An 18,509-nucleotide genomic window follows, 5' to 3' on the forward strand; every position below is an offset into this window, starting at 1 on the left:
TCAATGGGAATGTAGTTGGTTTATAGCTGACAATCAACCGTCAATTAAAATAAAAAATTTTGTTAAATCAACCCCCTCCTCCAACAAAACCTGCATGTAAGAAAATCAAATATAAAGCCATTTTGAAGAATTTGTTCAATCATTGGTTTCTCAAACCAACATCCTTAGCTACTGACATTATAATTTTCAATGATGCTAGCTGTGATAACAGAAGTTGCCAGACTGCATCTACATGTAAGTGCATATCTAATGAAGCTTTTATGTTCCCTGGTCTTTGAAACCAGCCTGAGATCAAGTGAGGATCTATTTCATAATGCCCAAAAGGTAATCTCTTCTCAGTGCATACATGTCTATTCACATTGCTGGCCCATGTAAAAACACTACAATTGGATAATCATTATCTTCATCAGTTAATTGTTAAACCCTGAAACAATTAAGATTAGTATCTAAAATCCAGCCTTTTTTGATAGAGGTGCAGAATTTTTCTCATCCAACAAGATTCGTGGTCCTGAGTTTCATACTCTTCTAAAAACCCTGATCCATTTCTCCTCTGTTTCCTTTGTCAGGGTTGGTTCAGGGGACTGCTCCAAATCCACACTTTTGAATCTGAGTGCTTTTTTTTAGTCGTATGATTACTTGTTTGGCCAAAAGTCTATGTGTGACATTTTGCATTTGACTCCTGACTTCAATATGAGTGTCCTGTGTTACTGCACCTGTAATGTCCGGTTGACCCCTGTGTTCAAGCCTGGCTTACGAAGAGTTAAGACCGCCGTGTCCGGGTCAAACTCAAACTCCACAGAAGACTCCCCACCATCTGTGGAGGATGGTTGAAGAACATCAGGCACATTGTTAACAAAATCTAATGTACCACCTTCACAACCCTTACCACTTTTTGCACTAGTCTGCCAACAGAACAATAACTTCACTGCAACAAGTATTCTTTTGTATTATCTTTCCAGATTACACCAGACAATTAAGGGGAAACTCCTGGCTCTACATATGACATTACATTATGTTGCCTGGTTATTGACGGTACATGACTAACCTGTCATTGTGAGGGTGACAGCATAGGGCTTCTGAGCTCCCAGGATGATCACTTTCTCTACCCAGGAGGCCGTGGAAAACCGGGAGTCCGGAGACAGGTCACTGTAGCAACAGACAGGTTGCACTTGATACAGAAACACAGGGAGAACAGGGCCTGGTTGGAAGGATGATAGTTAGGGGAGGGACAGACCTGGTTGAGAGGGTGTTTGCAGTTAAACTCAGGCGTCTTTCAGTTCTGTCCACACATTTTCTATAGGATTGAGGTCAGGGCTTTGTGATGGCAATTTTTATTCTGAGGTCTTGGCTGATTTCTTTTGATTTTCCCATGATGTCAAGCAAAGAGGCAGTGAGTTTGAAGGTAGGCCTTGAAATACATCCACAGGTACACCTCCAATTGACTCAAATGTCAATTAGCCTATCAGAAGCTTCTAAAGCCATGACATCATTTTCTGGAATTTTCCAAGCTGTTTAAAGGCACAGTCAACTTAGTGTATGTAAACTTCTGACCCACTGGAATTGTGATACAGTGAATTATAAGTGAAATAATCTGTCAGTGAAATAATCTGTAAACAATTGTTACTATAAGTGAAATAATCTGTAAACAATTGTTGGAAAAATTACTTGTGTCATGCACAAAGTAGATGTCTTAGCCGACTTGCCAAAACTATAGTTTGTTAACAAGAAATTTGTGGAGTGGTTGAAAAACAAGATTTAATGACTCCATCCTAAGTGTATGTAAACTTCCGACTTCAACTGTATATTCCAACTGGCAAAACTCCAGGTCAGCTCTCTCCATCCTCACACACCACTCAATTCCCAGGTAAGTAGGCTGTGACCGCACTAGACCTCTCATCTGTTACAGCGTGGACCAGAAGATCTCTGCCTGATGAACACACACGGGGAGAGCTAGTCTGCGGTTATGCATCATCCTCACCACGTAGAAGTCGTAGAGGTTGTGGACGTCTCTGTGCTCCCAGGGCCCGTGGAGGGCGTCCTTGTGCATGGTGACCTCTGGCCCGTTGAACACAGACGGCTCGCTCATGTCGTTCCACGTGTACAGGTTCTCTGTACACGTGGAACGACCCCTGGCCAGAGGAGCGATGGGAGAAAAAGACATGTCAGTGCATCTGGGGATGAAGCGGTAGCTCAAGGCTCCAGTAGCTTCACTGGTTAACCAGTGGAATCAATGCTAATAGTTTCCTGAGTTTCCTGAGGACATGAAGAAAGAAGAATGAAAAGCAAAAAGAACTGGGTCAAATGTGGAGGTGAAAAGAGATGAGACAAACTGATTACGGGTTTAGTCACCTCATACTGGCCATAGGTAAACATGCTGGCCCACCAGGTCCTCATCTCAGGATTGGTCAAATCTGGGTAACCTGCATTCCCTTTTAACAAAAAGCAAAAAAAAGTAAATCTCAAGTACATGTACATAACACATTTCTAAACAATTACCAGCCTTTAGGTGACTGGCTCAGTAGAAGACAGTCACTATAAGACAGTCAGTCAGTAGAAGTCAGTCAATATAATTCAGTCACTATAAGTCAGTCACTATAAGCCAATCACTATAAGCCAGTCAGTCAGTATAAGACCGTCAGTAGAAGACAGTCAATCTTATACTATGTTGTCTGGTAGGTTATCCGAATTGGTCAAGATAAATACTATTGACATGTGCCTACCTGGCCAGCACCAGCCCTCATAGTCTCCGCCATCTTTGTTTTTGGTGTAGTAGCCTCTAGAATGAATCTCAGTGTGGATCTTATAGCTGCTGTCCACCTTACTGTGAGGGTCCACTATGATCACCATCTGTAGACAGACAGGACAGGAGAGAGGGCGCAATGAGATGAGGAGGGAGAGTGAAGAGTTCCAAATGTAAATGATTTTCTCATTACCACACACACCATTTCAAAAATATATATTTTTTCATCATTAAGTTCACCTTGTGTCTCTTATCCAGGAGGCCCTGCAGCATGTCTTTGGGCTTTGGGAACTTGTTGTTGTCCCAGGTGAAGTACCGCTTGCCGTCCGTGTGCGCAATATCCAGCCAGATGAAGTCATAGGGGATGTCGTGTTCATCGAAGCCCTGGTCCACCGCACTCACATCCTCCTGGTCGTTGTAGTTCCAGTGGCACTGGTGGTAGGCCAGCGAAGAGATAGGTGGGAAGGACTGAGTGCCTACAACAGCCAGAGAACACAAGGGTCATTTCTAAAGCAAAGGTACCACTTCTGGGATAGTGAGCAGTGGAGCTATAAAACGAAGATGTATCGAGCATGAACATGTGCTTGACGTAAATGTGCACAATATACTGTGAGTGACGCATACCTGTGCTCCTCCTAGTGAGTGTGTAAGTATTGTACCAGACCTGTGTACCTGTTAATGAAGCGTACTGTGTGAACACATCAGTAGGTCATGATCCCAGCATCATGAAGACGTCAATGATGCCGCTCTCGGAGATCTGTCTGAGGGACCTCACTGGAGCTCTGAACGCAATCCAACATCAACAAGTACAAACAGGATTTAGATATCAAACTGAAGTGAATCAAATGGCAAAGAAGGAAATATCCGGTGTGAGATCCATCCATTCATACACACCCACCTGTCCAGAGCTGATGTCCACCCATGTCTCGGCTGCGTTGAGCCAGAAGAGACCCATAGTCTTGTGGGTGTTGTGTGAGAGGAGGACAGGTACTGCTCCATACAGAGCCATTGGGTTAAAGAGCTCATATTGGAACACATCCAGGTGATACAGCCTGTAGGGGTCTCCTCCACTGGGGGAAGGAACAGAAATCCCTGTTAGCAGTGGATGACCAACTAAATAATCAGAAAACTACACTGCAACTTGGTGGGGTAAGTTTAACAGAGAGCTGAGCACAAATGACATTGGGGCAAGTCTCACTCTGTGTTTTTCAGTCTGAGGCAGTCTGCGTGTTCAGGGATGCCGTAGACATGTTCTACTCTAGGCAGGGAGAAGTCCAGTCTGATGGAGGAGGGACCTAGAGGACAGGAGGCAGGTTACACCACAGCAGTCAGGAATTTTACACATGACGTCAATTAGAGGAAATGGTGGGTGAAAACAAATGAATGGACTTGAGTAACAGTTGGTTGTATTTTATAGAATCGTAGTGTACAGTACAATGGTGTACCATTAGGCTTGGTGTCAGCATGGGATTTGAACATCTCCTCCCACATTCCTGGCTGATCCACCTCTTTTTCCTCCTCCTCTCCTTCTGACACCTGGGAAGTGAGAAGGGGCGGGTGGAGAACCGGACAAGGAAGAGAGATACAAGGATGAAAGGTGTAGCTCAAGTGTCTGAGAAAATTGCTTCTCATGCACAAACTAGTTTAAGTTCAAAGTTCACATCAAACTAATTCCAGAAGTTAGAGCTCATCTCTCACTCTACTAATCTCCACCTCTTATCTTTACACACTTTGAACACAGAATGGACAGAATGGGAGCTATAAATGAGCCAATAAATCCATGCAGTGTTTGAGAGAACAATGAGGTGTTTCAATAGAACATCACACACCTTTTCCCCATCGTGATTCTCTGTGTCCTCTTTCTCCCCAGCTTCCTCTGTGTCTGGTTGGGTTTTGCTGCATTACACAATAATACATATCAATTTCAGGGGAACACAAACTGGATCTCATCACCTGGAATGACATCTTGTATAAACTCTTTCAATTTGATAATTGTCATCGAGTTAAACATGCATTATGTACTGACATCTTGTTGACCCCTTCCTTATGTATGCAATTACATTTTAGCAGACGCTCTTATCCAGAGCGACTTACAGTTAGTGCATACATTTTATTTATTTTTTCATACTGGCCCCCGTGGGAATCGAACCCACAACCCTGGCGTTGCAAACACCATGCTCTACCAACTGAGCTACATCCCTGCCGGCTACGACAGAGCCAGGATTCGAACCAGGATCTCTAGTGACACAGCCTTAGACCACTGCGCCACTCGGGAGACAATGATGTTAATGTGGGATTTGGTCCATAGAATATTAGTTGATAATGGGTACAGGTATGCCCAAATGTATCAACTTTGCAAGACAATAATGGGAAGATTTTTTAATATATTTTTTTATCATTATTGTCAATGGCAAACCAATCAAATCCATTCACTAAACAATAAAAGATGACAAGCTAGAATGTTTGTTTAGTTTAGAGCAGTGGTATTCAAACTTTTTCAGCGGGGACCCAATATTTTCTGCCAGACTTTCTTCGGACCCCACCCCAAATCTAAAGACACAACATTAAAATCGGTAAATTTATATTTTTACATCAACAAATAACGTTCAATTCATTACATTTTTATCTCTCTTATTTAAAAAATTACGAGAACCAATAAATACATTTACTCAATAAAATGTTATTTTCAAAATTATCTTTCTCATAAATGTTTGTATTAAGTGCCATATAATAATCTGTAGTCTTTACTCTTAATTTATTATTTACAAAAATATATATATATATTGGCGACCCCACTGCAATTCCCCCCGACTTTGAATACCACTGGTTTAGAGGGTGGTGGGGAGCTTGGTTAATATATGTACTGTATACTACAGTGAGTAGTAGAGGCTGTACAGACATATGGAGAAATCTGTTCACTTAATTTCTGATTTGTGACATTTCTACTATAAGACATTACATCCATATGATTAGCTATTTCAGTAGTTCAACTCATGTGTCTCACACAAACATTACATCAACAGGCAATCTAAGACCAGTTACCTAGAGAAAACGTTATTGATCTTATCCCACATGCTACCGACTGTGCTACTTATTTTCTGGGAAATACTGGAGGACATGGTGAGAAACAGGAGAGAGGAGAGTGAGAGAGAAACGAAAGTAACGAAAGAAGAGGTAAAACAGAGATCAGTTCAGTACACCCAAGTGCCTTTTAGAAAACCTTTGAGACAATTATCAAATTCAGCAGGCGAGTACAAGACTAAAAGTGGAAGCCTTCAATAAAAGCCTTCCCTGAATTGAGAAAACAATAAAGTCCATCACAGGTCTAATATAAAACTATGAAACTAGGTGAAACTGGGCCAAAGTTTCAAAAAAATGGCGTTGTTAAGAAGGAGTGCAAGGTCGAATTTAGTTTGTGCACACGCGCACTTCACAGAGGTGTTCCATAATGGCTAGCTCGTGCTTGGCTTTGCATACCTCCTTGCTTGTTCTGCCCAATATGCTTCATTTGCTCCCACTGTAAAATACACAGATTTACTATAGTTAGTTATAAATATATTTTGTACAGATGCCTTTGTAAGCAACAAAATGTGTTATTTGAGGGACAGTCAGACCCAACCTTGTAAACGTATTAGCACATTTTCGTTTTAGACGAACTCCTGTTATTGCCTTAATTTTAATTGGTAATGGGATGGTATAGTAATAAACATTGTGCTTTCTGTGAGCCGTTGCGTAGTTTTCCGATATTGAATGTACTCCACATTGCTGCAAGCCATTCATTGATTGATCAGTCCATTTTGACGAGACAAGCGTGTACAGCGGAATCGCGTTCAACAGGACGCAACGTTTTATAACGTTCAAATATAAATATGCTATATAGAACAGGAATCACGTCGGCTCTATTCGTAGCATTTCTATTTGCAACGTCAGACAACCTTTGGCTACTGAAGGTGGCCCAGGAGTCCACACCAAATGAATGGGAAAGATGGGTATGGTACTGTCTAAAATGAAATGAGAAAGATGACATGGGACATGGACTCAACATTAGACTATTTCTGAAGTTTGACTAACTTTGGAGTGTGCTATCATGAAGATTGTTTAATAATTCAATTTAATTGAGGTCAATTGAATCCCTTCTGCTAACCATGAAGAGCAACATTATGGACACAAATTGTATAGAAAGGCTTTTAGGTTTAAAACTCTTTGTGAGTATAACACCAATAGTTGAAATAACAGTATTTGATTTCCAAATTCAGGTCTGAATATTTTCATTATATAGACATATTTAACAATACCAATTTTAAAAATCCTTATATTGTTGTGAATTTCTATGTACTTTTGTCATTTGTATTAAAGCTCTTAAATCTTTGAAACTTCCTTCTTGGCTGGTATGGATTGTTATTACTTTTTATAATCAAAGTAACAACGATCCGTACCAGGCAATAAGGACGTTTCAGAAAAGAAACGGGTCATATTACTCCAGACATATTAGATAATTTCAATGCCAAGCCTGATCTAACAACGGAATCTGACAGTCCCAAGAGGGCACCAATCACTCATTAATCATTACACATTTACATGTGCAGTATCTCATTGGCCAAGGAAACTCTAGTTGAATGCCATGCATATTTTGAGAGGTCAACACAACTCACAATTACTACTCCAACAGTCAGAGATCAGTGTTTACTACCCAAAATAGGCTGTGAAAATCAAATTAACGGCTTGATCCACGGTAGCTGCAGTAGCCTAAGCAACACACAGTAGCCTTTAGGTTTGCATGTCTGTTTCAATCAACAGGGGAGCATATTGCAAGTATGAACTTTTTTCACATGCTGGATAAATAGAGTACAGTATATGCAAGAACAAATCAAACCTGGACATTCTGTGATATGTTATGTTTTTGCCACAATCTGATCCAAAGGAATGAAATTGTCCCAATAATGGTAAGTCAGTAACAACATGCAGTGTATTTGACTTGTTTACAGACCTGCTTTGGCTGTTTTGTTGTACTCGTGGGGTAATCTTTAGACCAGGGGTGTCAAACTCATTTTAGCTCAGGGGCCACATGGAGGAAAATCTATTCCCAAGTGGGCCGGACCGGAAAAATCATGGTATATATAACTTAAAAACAACAACTTCAGATTGTTTTCTTTGTTTTAATACGATCAACATACAACATAAAGCTGGAGCCTGAGGACAGTGTGTCCAAAATAGTACAAGCACAACATTACTATTAATCATAAAACACGTCAAGTTTATTTGAAAATTCTAAAGAAAAAGAACACACAAACACACAATGCCCCAGTGATTAACAGAACTGTTTCACAGATCACATAACTATATCAGGGTGTCATTTCTCAGGCAGAAATGTAGATAAAAATAATGAAATCTTGTTCCCCAAACAAGTGCAAGAACCACAGAGTCAAGAATAGGTTAAATATACAAATAAAATAAAATCAATTAAAAACAATAGCACATCAACATAAAAACATACATTTTTCAGACAGGGGAAGTGAGCTGCATCACCACCGGCATGTTGTGACAGCTTCAACTTGAAAGAACGTATGCTGTCATAATACTGCATGACAACTTTGTTGCGCCCTTGCAGCTGTTTGTTCAAGTTATTCAGGTGCTCTGTAACATCCACCATAAATGCAAGGTCCTGCATCCATTCTGCGGAATGAAATTCTAACACTGGTTTGCCCTTTTCTTCCATGAACTGTTCAATTTCTTCTCGTAAATCAAAGAAACGCCTCAGCACAGCACCTCGGCTTAACCATCTTACCTCAGTGTGGTATGGCAGGCCATAGATGTGGTCTTTCTCTCTGAGAAGGCTGTCAAACTGACAGTGATTCAGGCTTCTGGATCGGATGAAATTAACAGTTTGGATGACCACCTTCATGACGTTATCCATCTTTAATGACTTGCAACACAAAGCCTCCTGGTGCAAAATACAGTGAAAAGTCCAAAAATCACGTCCTCCATTTGCAGATTGCACTTTCTCTCTGAACTTTGTCACAACGCCTGCTTTTTTCCCGATCATTGAGGGCGCACCATCTGTAGCCAGGCTGACAGCGCGGGACCAGTCCACTCCGACCCTGTCCAGCGCGCCCGACGAGTGCGGTAAAAATATCAGCTGCTGTCGTTGTATCTGTCATCGGCACCAACTCCACGAACTCCTCGGTGACGGTCAATGTGTCATCAACTCCGCGGATGAAAATGGCCAGTTGTGCAACATCTGTAATGTCCGTGCTTTCATCAATTGCAACCGAAAAACGCAATAAATGACTTTACTTTTTGCTTCAACTGGCTGTCCAAATCCACTGAAAGATCGGAAATCCTGTCTGCAACTGTGTTTCTTGTCAGGCTGATATTTGCAAAAAGCCTGCCGCTTTTCAGGGCACACAATCTCCGCTGCCTTCATCATGCATGTTTTTACAAATTCACCCTCACTAAATGGTTTTGAAGCCACTGCGATTTCATTAGCAATGAGGTAGCTAGCTTTCACTGCAGCGTCACTGATGTTTCGGCTGTGAGTAAACACAGACTGCTGTTTCTTCAGACCCGCCAACAGTTCATTCACCTTCTCTCATCTCCGCTGTCCTTGAAAGTTGTCATATTTGTCGGCATGAAGACTCACATAGTGGCGACGAAGGTTATATTCTTTCAGCACTGCAACATGCTCTGAACACACCAAACATACAGCTTTCCCATTCAATTCCGTGAATAAATAGGATGACCATTTTTCTTGGAATACTCTGCACTCTGCGTCCACTTTTCTCTTTTTTGACAGAGACATATTGGGGCAATGAGGGTGCCAAAGCACATAATGTTAAAAGTAGAAGCCGTAATAAATATCGCGGGCAAAACAAAGTAGCTCATTGGCTGCACGTGCTTGACCTACTTGCTCTGCCCCGGTATAAACAGTTTGCTTGCTTAACACAATTGATATTGCGCCATCCAGTGGACGCAATTGGAACAGCAGTTTATTTTATTGAAAAATTGCAGCGCATTTTTATACTTAACCAATTTTTTTTTTTTTTTTTTAATCATCTCGTGGGCCGGATTAAACCCGTTTGCGGGCCTGATCCGGCCCGTGGGCCGGACGTTTGACACCCCTGCTTTAGACAAAGATGTAAATAAAAAATGACTGAATTAACATTGAATATAGACTTGATTGCATAGTGTCCTTGCCAGTTGTTATGTAAAAGTCTGATATTGTGTTGTCATTATCAAACAAAGCCTCAACCTGGGGACCTGATTGACATATTCAAGGGAACCTATCAGCACAGGGCCTTGTATGTTGGAGAAGGTTACATTGTCCACCTCTGTCCCCCCAGTAAGTAAAAGTTGTTCCTGATGTTTAATACTGGACATCATGGCATAGAGTAGCCTATACAGTAGATTTATAAGGGACCTAGAACAAATACAGCATGCTTATGATCATGTTTATGAAATAGTGTACAAACTCTATAATGTACCCATGCATTAAAGGCCCAGTGCAGTCAACAACTTGATTTTCCTGTGTTTTATATACAGTTGAAGTCGGAAGTTTACATACACTTAGGTTGGAGTCAATAAAACTAGTTTTTCAACCACTCCACACATTTATTTTTAACAAACTATCGTTTTGGCAAGGACATCTACTTTGTGCATGACACAAGTCATTTTTTCCAACAATTGTTTACAGATAGATTATTTCACTTATAATTCACTGTATCACAATTCCAGTGGGTCAGAAGTTTACATACACTAAGTTGACTGTGCCTTTAAACAGCTTGGAAAATTCCAGAAAATGATGTCATGGCTTTAGAAGCTTCTGATAGGCTAATTGACATAATTTGAGTCAATTGGAGGTGTACCTGTGGATGTATTTCAAGGCCTAACTTCAAACTCAGTGCCTCTTTACTTGACATCATGGGAAAATCAAAAGAAATCAGCCAAGACCTCAGAAAAAATTGTAGACCTCCACAAGTCTGGTTCATCCTTGGGAGCAATTTCCAAACGCCTGAAGGTACTACGTTCATCTGTACAAACAATAGTACGCAAGTATAAACACCATGGGACCACGCAGCCGTCATACCGCTCAGGAAGGAGACGCGTTCTGTCTCCTAGAGATTAACGTACTTTGGTGCGAAAAGTGCAAATGAATCCCAGAACAACAGCAAAGGACCTTGTGAAGATGCTGGAGGAAACAGGTAAAAAAGTATCCATATCACAGTAAAACGAGTCCTATATCGACATAACCTGAAAGGCCGCTCAGCAAGGAAGAAGCCACTGCTCCAAAACCGCCATAAAAAAGCCAGACTACGGTTTGCAACTGCACATGGGGACAAAGATCGTACTTTTTGGAGATTTGTCCTCTGGTCTGATGAAACAGAAATAGAACTGTTTGGCCATAATGACCATCGTTATGTTTGGAGGAAAAAGGGGTGGCTTGCAAGCCGAAGAACACCATCCCAACCGTGAAGAACGGGGGTGGCAGCATCATGCTGTGGGGTTGCTTTGCTGCAGGAGGGACTGGTGCACTTCACAAAATAGATGGCATCATGAGGAAGGAAAATTATGTGGATATATTGAAGCAACATCTCAAGACATCAGTCAGGAAGTTAAAGCTTGGTCGCAAATGGGTCTTCCAAATGGACAATGACCCCAAGCATACTTCCAAAGTTGTGGCAAAATGGCTTAAGGACAACAAAGTCAATGTATTTGAGTGGCCATCACAAAGCCCTGACCTCAATCCTATAGAACAGGGGTGTCAAACGTCCGGCCCACGGGCCGGATCAGGCCCGCAAACGGGTTTAATCCGGCCCGCGAGATGATTTTGTAAAGTATAAAAATGCGCTGCAATTTTTCAATAAAATAAACTGCTGTTCCAATTCGTCCACTGGATGGCGCAATAGCAATTGTGTTAAGCAAGCAAACTGTTTATACCGGGGCAGAGCAAGTAGGTCAAGTCTGTGTTTACTCACAGCCGAGACATCAGTGACGCTGCAGTGAAAGCTAGCTACCTCATTGCTAATGAAATCGCAGTGGCTTCAAAACCATTTAGTGAGGGTGAATTTGTAAAAACATGCATGATGAAGGCAGCTGAGATTGTGTGCCCTGAAAAGCGTCAGGCTTTTGTAAATATCAGCCTGACAAGAAACACAGTTGCAGACAGGATTTCCGATCTTTCAGTGGATTTGGACAGCCAGTTGAAGCAAAAAGTAAAGTCATTTATTGCGTTTTCGGTTGCAATTGATGAAAGCACGGACATTACAGATGTTGCACAACTGGCCATTTTCATCCGCGGAGTTGATGACACATTGACCGTCACCGAGGAGTTCGTGGAGTTGGTGCCGATGACAGATACAACGACAGCAGCTGATATTTTTACCGCACTCGTCGGGCGCGCTGGACAGGGTCGGAGTGGACTGGTCCCGCGCTGTCAGCCTGGCTACAGATGGTGCGCCCTCAATGATCGGGAAAAAAGCAGGCGTTGTGACAAAGTTCAGAGAGAAAGTGCAATCTGCAAATGGAGGACGTGATTTTTGGACTTTTCACTGTATTTTGCACCAGGAGGCTTTGTGTTGCAAGTCATTAAAGATGGATAACGTCATGAAGGTGGTCATCCAAACTGTTAATTTCATCCGATCCAGAAGCCTGAATCACCGTCAGTTTGACAGCCTTCTCAGAGAGAAAGACCACATCTATGGCCTGCCATACCACACTGAGGTAAGATGGTTAAGCCGAGGTGCTGAGGCGTTTCTTTGATTTACGAGAAGAAATTGAACAGTGTTAGAATTCCATTCCGCAGAATGGATGCAGGACCTTGCATTTATGGTGGATGTTACAGAGCACCTGAATAACTTGAACAAACAGCTGCAAGGGCGCAACAAAGTTGTCACGCAGTATTATGACAGCATACGTTCTTTCAAGTTGAAGCTGTCATTGTGGGAGACGCAACTTGCCGGTGGTGATGCAGCTCACTTCCCCTGTCTGAAAAATGTGTGCGTGACCCAACATGTGGCAGACATGAAGCGGTTCAAAGATAAAATAACGGGACTGTTACGGGAGTTTGAGCAACGCTTTCAGATTTTTGGTGAACTGGAGAAAGACTTCAACGTTTTTTGCTCGCCATTCACCGTGAATCCCTCTGATCTGCCCGTCAGCATCCAACTTGAAATAATAGACTTGCAGTGTGACTCGGATTTGAAGGGCAAATTTGCCGCAGCTGGCTTGGACACATTTAATCAGAATCTCTTGCCAGGTTACCCCAACTTGACAGCCCTCGCTGCAAAACTGTTGTGCATGTTTGGAACCACATATCTTTGTGAGCAAGTTTTCTCTGTAATGAGCATAAATAAAACAATGCTGCCCTCAAGGCTCACGCACAATCACATCCTGAAGTTGGCTGCCACTCAGGATGTGACGCCTGATATTGATGCGCTGGTGAAAGCTAAAAGATGCCAGGTATCAGGAGTCAAATAAACTATGCAACCCCACTTAAAGTGCTACATGAGACACCCTGATATAGTTCTGTGATCTGTGATATACTTCTGTGAATCACTGAGGCATTGTGTGTTTGTGTGTTCTTTGTCCTCAGAACTTTCAAATAACTTGAGTTGTTTTATGATTAATAGTGATGTTGTGCTTTTGGATACACTGTCCTCAGGTTCCAGCTTTATGTTTATATGTTTTTATGTTGATGTGCTATTGTTTTTAATTGATTTTATTTTATTTGTATATTTAACCTATTCTTGACTCTGTGGTTCTTGCACTTGTTTGGGGAACAGGATTTCATTCTTTTTATCTACATTTCTGCCTGAGAAATGACCCCCTGATATAGTTCTGTGATCTGTGAAACAGTTATGTTAATCACTGAGGCATTGTGTGTTTGTGTTATTTTTCTTTAGAATTTTCAAATAAACTTGACGTGTTTTATGATTAATAGTGATGTTGTGCTTGTACTATTTTGGACACACTGTCCTCAGGCTCCAGCTTTATGTTGTAGGTTGATCGTATTAAAACAAAGAAAACAATCTGAAGTTGTTGTTTTTAAGTTATATATACCATGATTTTTCCGGTCCGGCCCACTTGGGAATAGATTTTCCTCCATGTGGCCCCTGAGCTAAAATGAGTTTTCGCGGGCCGGACGTTTGACACCCCTGGTCTAGCCTCATTGTCTACAGCTCGACAGCCATTCTCACAGACGTACCATAGCAGGAAAGTCCTCATTGAACGGCCACTACACAACAGGTTAGGTAAATCTCTTGAGGGTATAGCCTCCAAAGAATATGACAAACTAAAACAACAAGAATGAAGTGGCTGTCATTATGGTAATCTTTATTGTGATTGGTAAAGTGTGAATAAGAAAAACAGCAAAACCAAGTGTGTAGCTCACAACATGATATAAACAGTCATCAAACAGAGGAAGAGAACATACATTCAAACATTTCCTGTAGGGTGTCACGCATGAAAGCAGCATCCTGGAAAGACACTCGACCAGCTGGTTTGAGGAAGTAGTCCTTGGGGTTTTTTGCGCACGTCTATAGCAACTCTGGTTGCCCTGTCTGCCGACATGTTTCTAGGGTCCAGGAAGCTGGTGTGCCCTTGTACCACCTGTCTCCACTCTCCTGGACGCAGGTCCCCAGTGGGTGTGGAGTGGTAAACAAACGTGGGGTGGATGTACTGTGTTGATGACTGTGTTGTCAGTGTCTGTAGTGCATAGGTAATTGTGGAGGGCCACGCAGGCCTTCACAATATCTCAGCTTTCTCTGGGGCAATCTCAAGGGCTCGTCCCAGGATCCTCTGTCTTGCAGCAAGGATCCCAAAGCAGTTCTCTGAAATTCTTCTGGCTCTTGAGTGGTGATAGTTGTAGATATTATTGGCGTCATCTAGGCCAGAAGAACCATTGAATAAAATAAGTGTTTCCATTAGTCTTGAACAGGAACATGAAGACTATCAAATGTGTACGGTATCAACTGTGTAGCCTATGCTTTGGATATAGGCCCCCATCTTGCCAGATCACTTTTATGTGAGGCATATAATTACAATGTCTATATTGGTATAATTTTCACATCATATGTACAGTCACATGTACTTAGCGTATCTTACTTGGATATGGTCACATCAGGTTTACCATCAGAGGGAATGCCCCGTTTCCCACAAAGACATATGGGCTCGGTGTTTGGGTCCCCTGGCAAGCACTCAGGCCTTGGTAGTGGCAGCTGGCCTGCAATAAATTGGGAGCCGTACTACTCCCGACTATGCGCCCACGTCGATCATGGTGAAGCCCATTTTGCCACGGAGGGATAAGCAACAAAATGCTCCTTCAGGACATGCCAGAGAGTGTGGCACACTTCCATGATGATGGCACAAACTGTCGAGATTCCTAGCTTATAACTCGCAGAGATGCTTTGCTGTGTGCTGCCCCTCGCCAAAAACAGAAGGGTCACTAACAGCCTTCCTGCAGCAATTAAGGGCAAGCTGTGAGTTCTCTCGTACGAGATGTGAGCGGCAAGCCCCTGAAGCAAGTCGTCAAATCTGGCAACAGACATCAGAAATTATTCCAAATGTCTTTCCCCATCAATGCATCACATAGGTTGGACAAGAGAAGTGTATTCTCCATCGTCCTCTCTTGTAGTGTTCAGTGGATGAACTCGCCATTTTCTCCTGAGTAGAAAGAGCAGTTCAAGTTCTTGCTGTTCAAACTTGAGCGATTGTCATTTATAGAGAGACATGTTTGCTTCTGCTTCTGTGTAAAAAAAGTAGTGTCATAAAGAATACAACGGAAGTTATGAATGTAACTATGGTTCTACGAATACCTGGAAGAAATACGGTTGAAAGTATGGATTATATCCCTCGCACGCCGCGCAGGTCGAGTGATAATAACAACAAAGTCACGTCGGTGATGTGACAGCGTGGGAGGACGTAACCCCGCGGTTCATGTAAAACAGTGCGTGGTCTGACGTACGGTCTCAGAGAATCTTCTCACCAAAAGATTCTACTTCGTACCTTTCAGACCGTCAGTATGATTGAAAGTATGGATGACTCATACCAACAAGGTAGCAAGGAATAGCACAACTAACCTCTGATTTAATGCGCCGGTGCCACTGGAAGAATGGCAGACCCCATGGTGTGGCAGGATGTGACGTTGACCTTGTAAAATCTTGAGAATGTGCAGTTCGACGACCAGGTAGCAGCTGCACATATCTCATTCAGTGGGACGTCTCTCAGCGCAGGCCAGGATGTGGTGACACTTCTGGTCGAGTGACATATCACACCTTCTGGGACAGAGAGCCCTACAACCTTGTAGGCCTGAGCGATGACATCCACAACCCAGTGTGAAAGCCTCTGCTTGGACAATGCAAGGCCTTTTGACTTCCCACCGAAGCACAGAAACAGCTGGACTCCAGGTTCCGTGGTGGTGGACTGGGAAGGGTAGGGTCCTGAGGAGCTGGGTTCCGTCTGGGGACGTTCTGGACCTCAACCTAATTCGGGACTTCCACCATCGCCGCCCTGACCGGTCCGCTCCTCGTTTTCGGGGTCGTCCTCCAGGCTGGGGACGTCCTGTGGCGGGAGCCGCGCGTCCGGGGGGTACTGTCACGTCTCCTCCCGTTGCTCCCCTCCAGCGCTCTGATTCGCCGGTCTACTCCGCCACCGGGGCAACACCGGAATGGAAACCCAACGCACCCTAATCACCTCCAACGCACCTGCACCTCATCATCTCATCACCACCCCTATATACAGTGGGGGAAAAAAGTATTTAGTCAGCCACCAATTGTGCAAGTTCTCCCACTTAAAAAGATGAGAGAGGCCTGTAATTTTCATCATAGGTACACGTCAACTATGACAGACAAAATGAGAAAAAAAAATCCAGAAAATCACATTGTAGGATTTGTTATGAATTTATTTGCAAATTATGGTGGAAAATAAGTATTTGGTGTGACGTCACGAGAGGCTACACAGCTTTCAGCGGGATTGCTCAAGTAGTGCAAGGAGACAAGGTTCAAACAAAACAAGGATTTTATTATAGGTCTTGGGAAATTAACGAAAATATAACAAAATTCTGTTCTCTTGTGGCTCTTTAAGGGTTAACAGTTCAGGGATGTCTCTTCCACATCCAAAATCATAATTCTCACTCGCTCAGATAACTTTTCCCCAGCCTTACTGTAGTCCACGTTGCAGCTAGTGGCCAACCCAGCAAAAAGTCCTTCCAAATGTCTCTCACGTATTTCCACAGGTGCATATATCCAAAGGTGAGTATTTCCCAAAGGTAAGTATCTCCAAATCCTTATATTCCTCATGGAAGTGGACGTGCAGCACTCTTGTCCTCCAGAGAGCCCAGGTTGGAGACTGTGTCTCTTCACCCCCCCCACACTCCCCTCAGTGTGTCTCTTCCCTTCCCAAACCTTCAGCTCATCAGCTCCTCATTTGTTTCAGCTGCGTGGGAAGATTGGCCATAGAGGGGTGGAGTTCCCGACCATACCAGCAGATGGAGCCATAGCTGTCTGGGTTTGCAGCCACCTCAGGGGGATGTAACGTCCCTCCAGGACACAGCCTCTCGTGACATCACACATCCCCCTCCTCGGGACCGACGTCCTCGTCGGGGTAAAGGTAGCGAAGAAGGCATCACGCCGGGAGAGGGCGTCCGCATTGCCGTGGTGCTTGCCAGCCTGCTCTCTCTTCAACTCCTCCACCTCTAGGACCAGGGACTCAGCCTCCTGTTGTCTCTCCTTGAGTTTCTTACTGAACGCATCAGCCTTGGTTTTAGCAGAGTTTAGCTTCTGTTGAGCAGCTTTCAGTTCCTTCTCTCTCTCTGCCTCCGCATTCTTCATCTTGTTCTCCAACACCTTGTACTTCTCCTCTGCCTTCTTCTGGACCTCCTTACTACTGCGCAGGGTCTCCTCACACTCCTCGATGGTCCTGCGCAGCCTCTCCAGCTCCTCCTGTTGCTTATGGAAGGAGCTCTGTTGGAGTTTAGCCTGGAGGATATCTAACTCTTCTGTCTTCATGTCTAACTGTTGCTTTAACAAACGATACCTCTCAGCGGTCCCCTTCAGACCAGACAGTTCTTTGTCCAGATTCTGTAGCTCTGTCTCTGTGTCGGTCTGGGCACCTGCCATCCCTATCAGAGCCCGGGCGGGAGTGAGTAATTCGGAGGATTGCACCGGAGCCTTCCCAGGATGAGTCTTGCCTCTCCGTTTCCGAGGTACTCGGGTTATCCTCTCCTGAGACTCTCTCCAGAGTGGGTAAAAGGCTGGGCAGTCTCGTCCCAATTAGGACAGGGACGGGGAGGGAATCAACCACCCCCGCCGTCGTGTGTATGGTTCCCCGTGTGCTGGTCATTGTAAGTTCAGTAATGGGGTATTCTCTGGTGTCCCCATGGACACAGGAAACTGGGAGGACTTTCCCCGGGGTCAGACACGTTGGGCCCACCAAATCCTTACGCACCAGGGTGGCCCGGCTACCAGAATCCAGTAAGGCCTCCACATCATGGTGATTCACAGTTACCGGGCAGGTGGGGGGGTCGATCTGGGCCGCCATCTACGACTCCCAAGAGCGAGGCAAACGGTGTGTGGGTGCTGAGCTGGAGGACTCCGCAGTGGGCATAGGTTCATCGGCTGGTTTCCCACACTGCCAGGAGATATGTCCCATCTCCCCACACCGGTAACACTGTCGAGTTTCCCCCTCCTGGTGTACTCTTCTTGGACCCGCCTGGTTTCTGGCTCCCCCTGGAGCCGGGATAAGTCCTGACGTGGCTGGGTTCGAGACCTTGGGGTCC

The 18,509-nt window shown here is 43.8% G+C and overlaps 1 pseudogene; it reads right to left on the reverse strand.

Annotated features, from left to right (window-relative positions):
* Positions 1-630: 630 nt before the first annotated feature.
* Positions 631-5,814, reverse strand: LOC121578914 (annotated as a pseudogene).
* Between the last annotated feature and the right edge of the window lie 12,695 nt (positions 5,815-18,509).

The sequence above is a fragment of the Coregonus clupeaformis genome, chromosome 13 (assembly GCF_020615455.1).
Source record: "Coregonus clupeaformis isolate EN_2021a chromosome 13, ASM2061545v1, whole genome shotgun sequence".
Taxonomy (NCBI): Eukaryota; Metazoa; Chordata; class Actinopteri; order Salmoniformes; family Salmonidae; genus Coregonus; species Coregonus clupeaformis.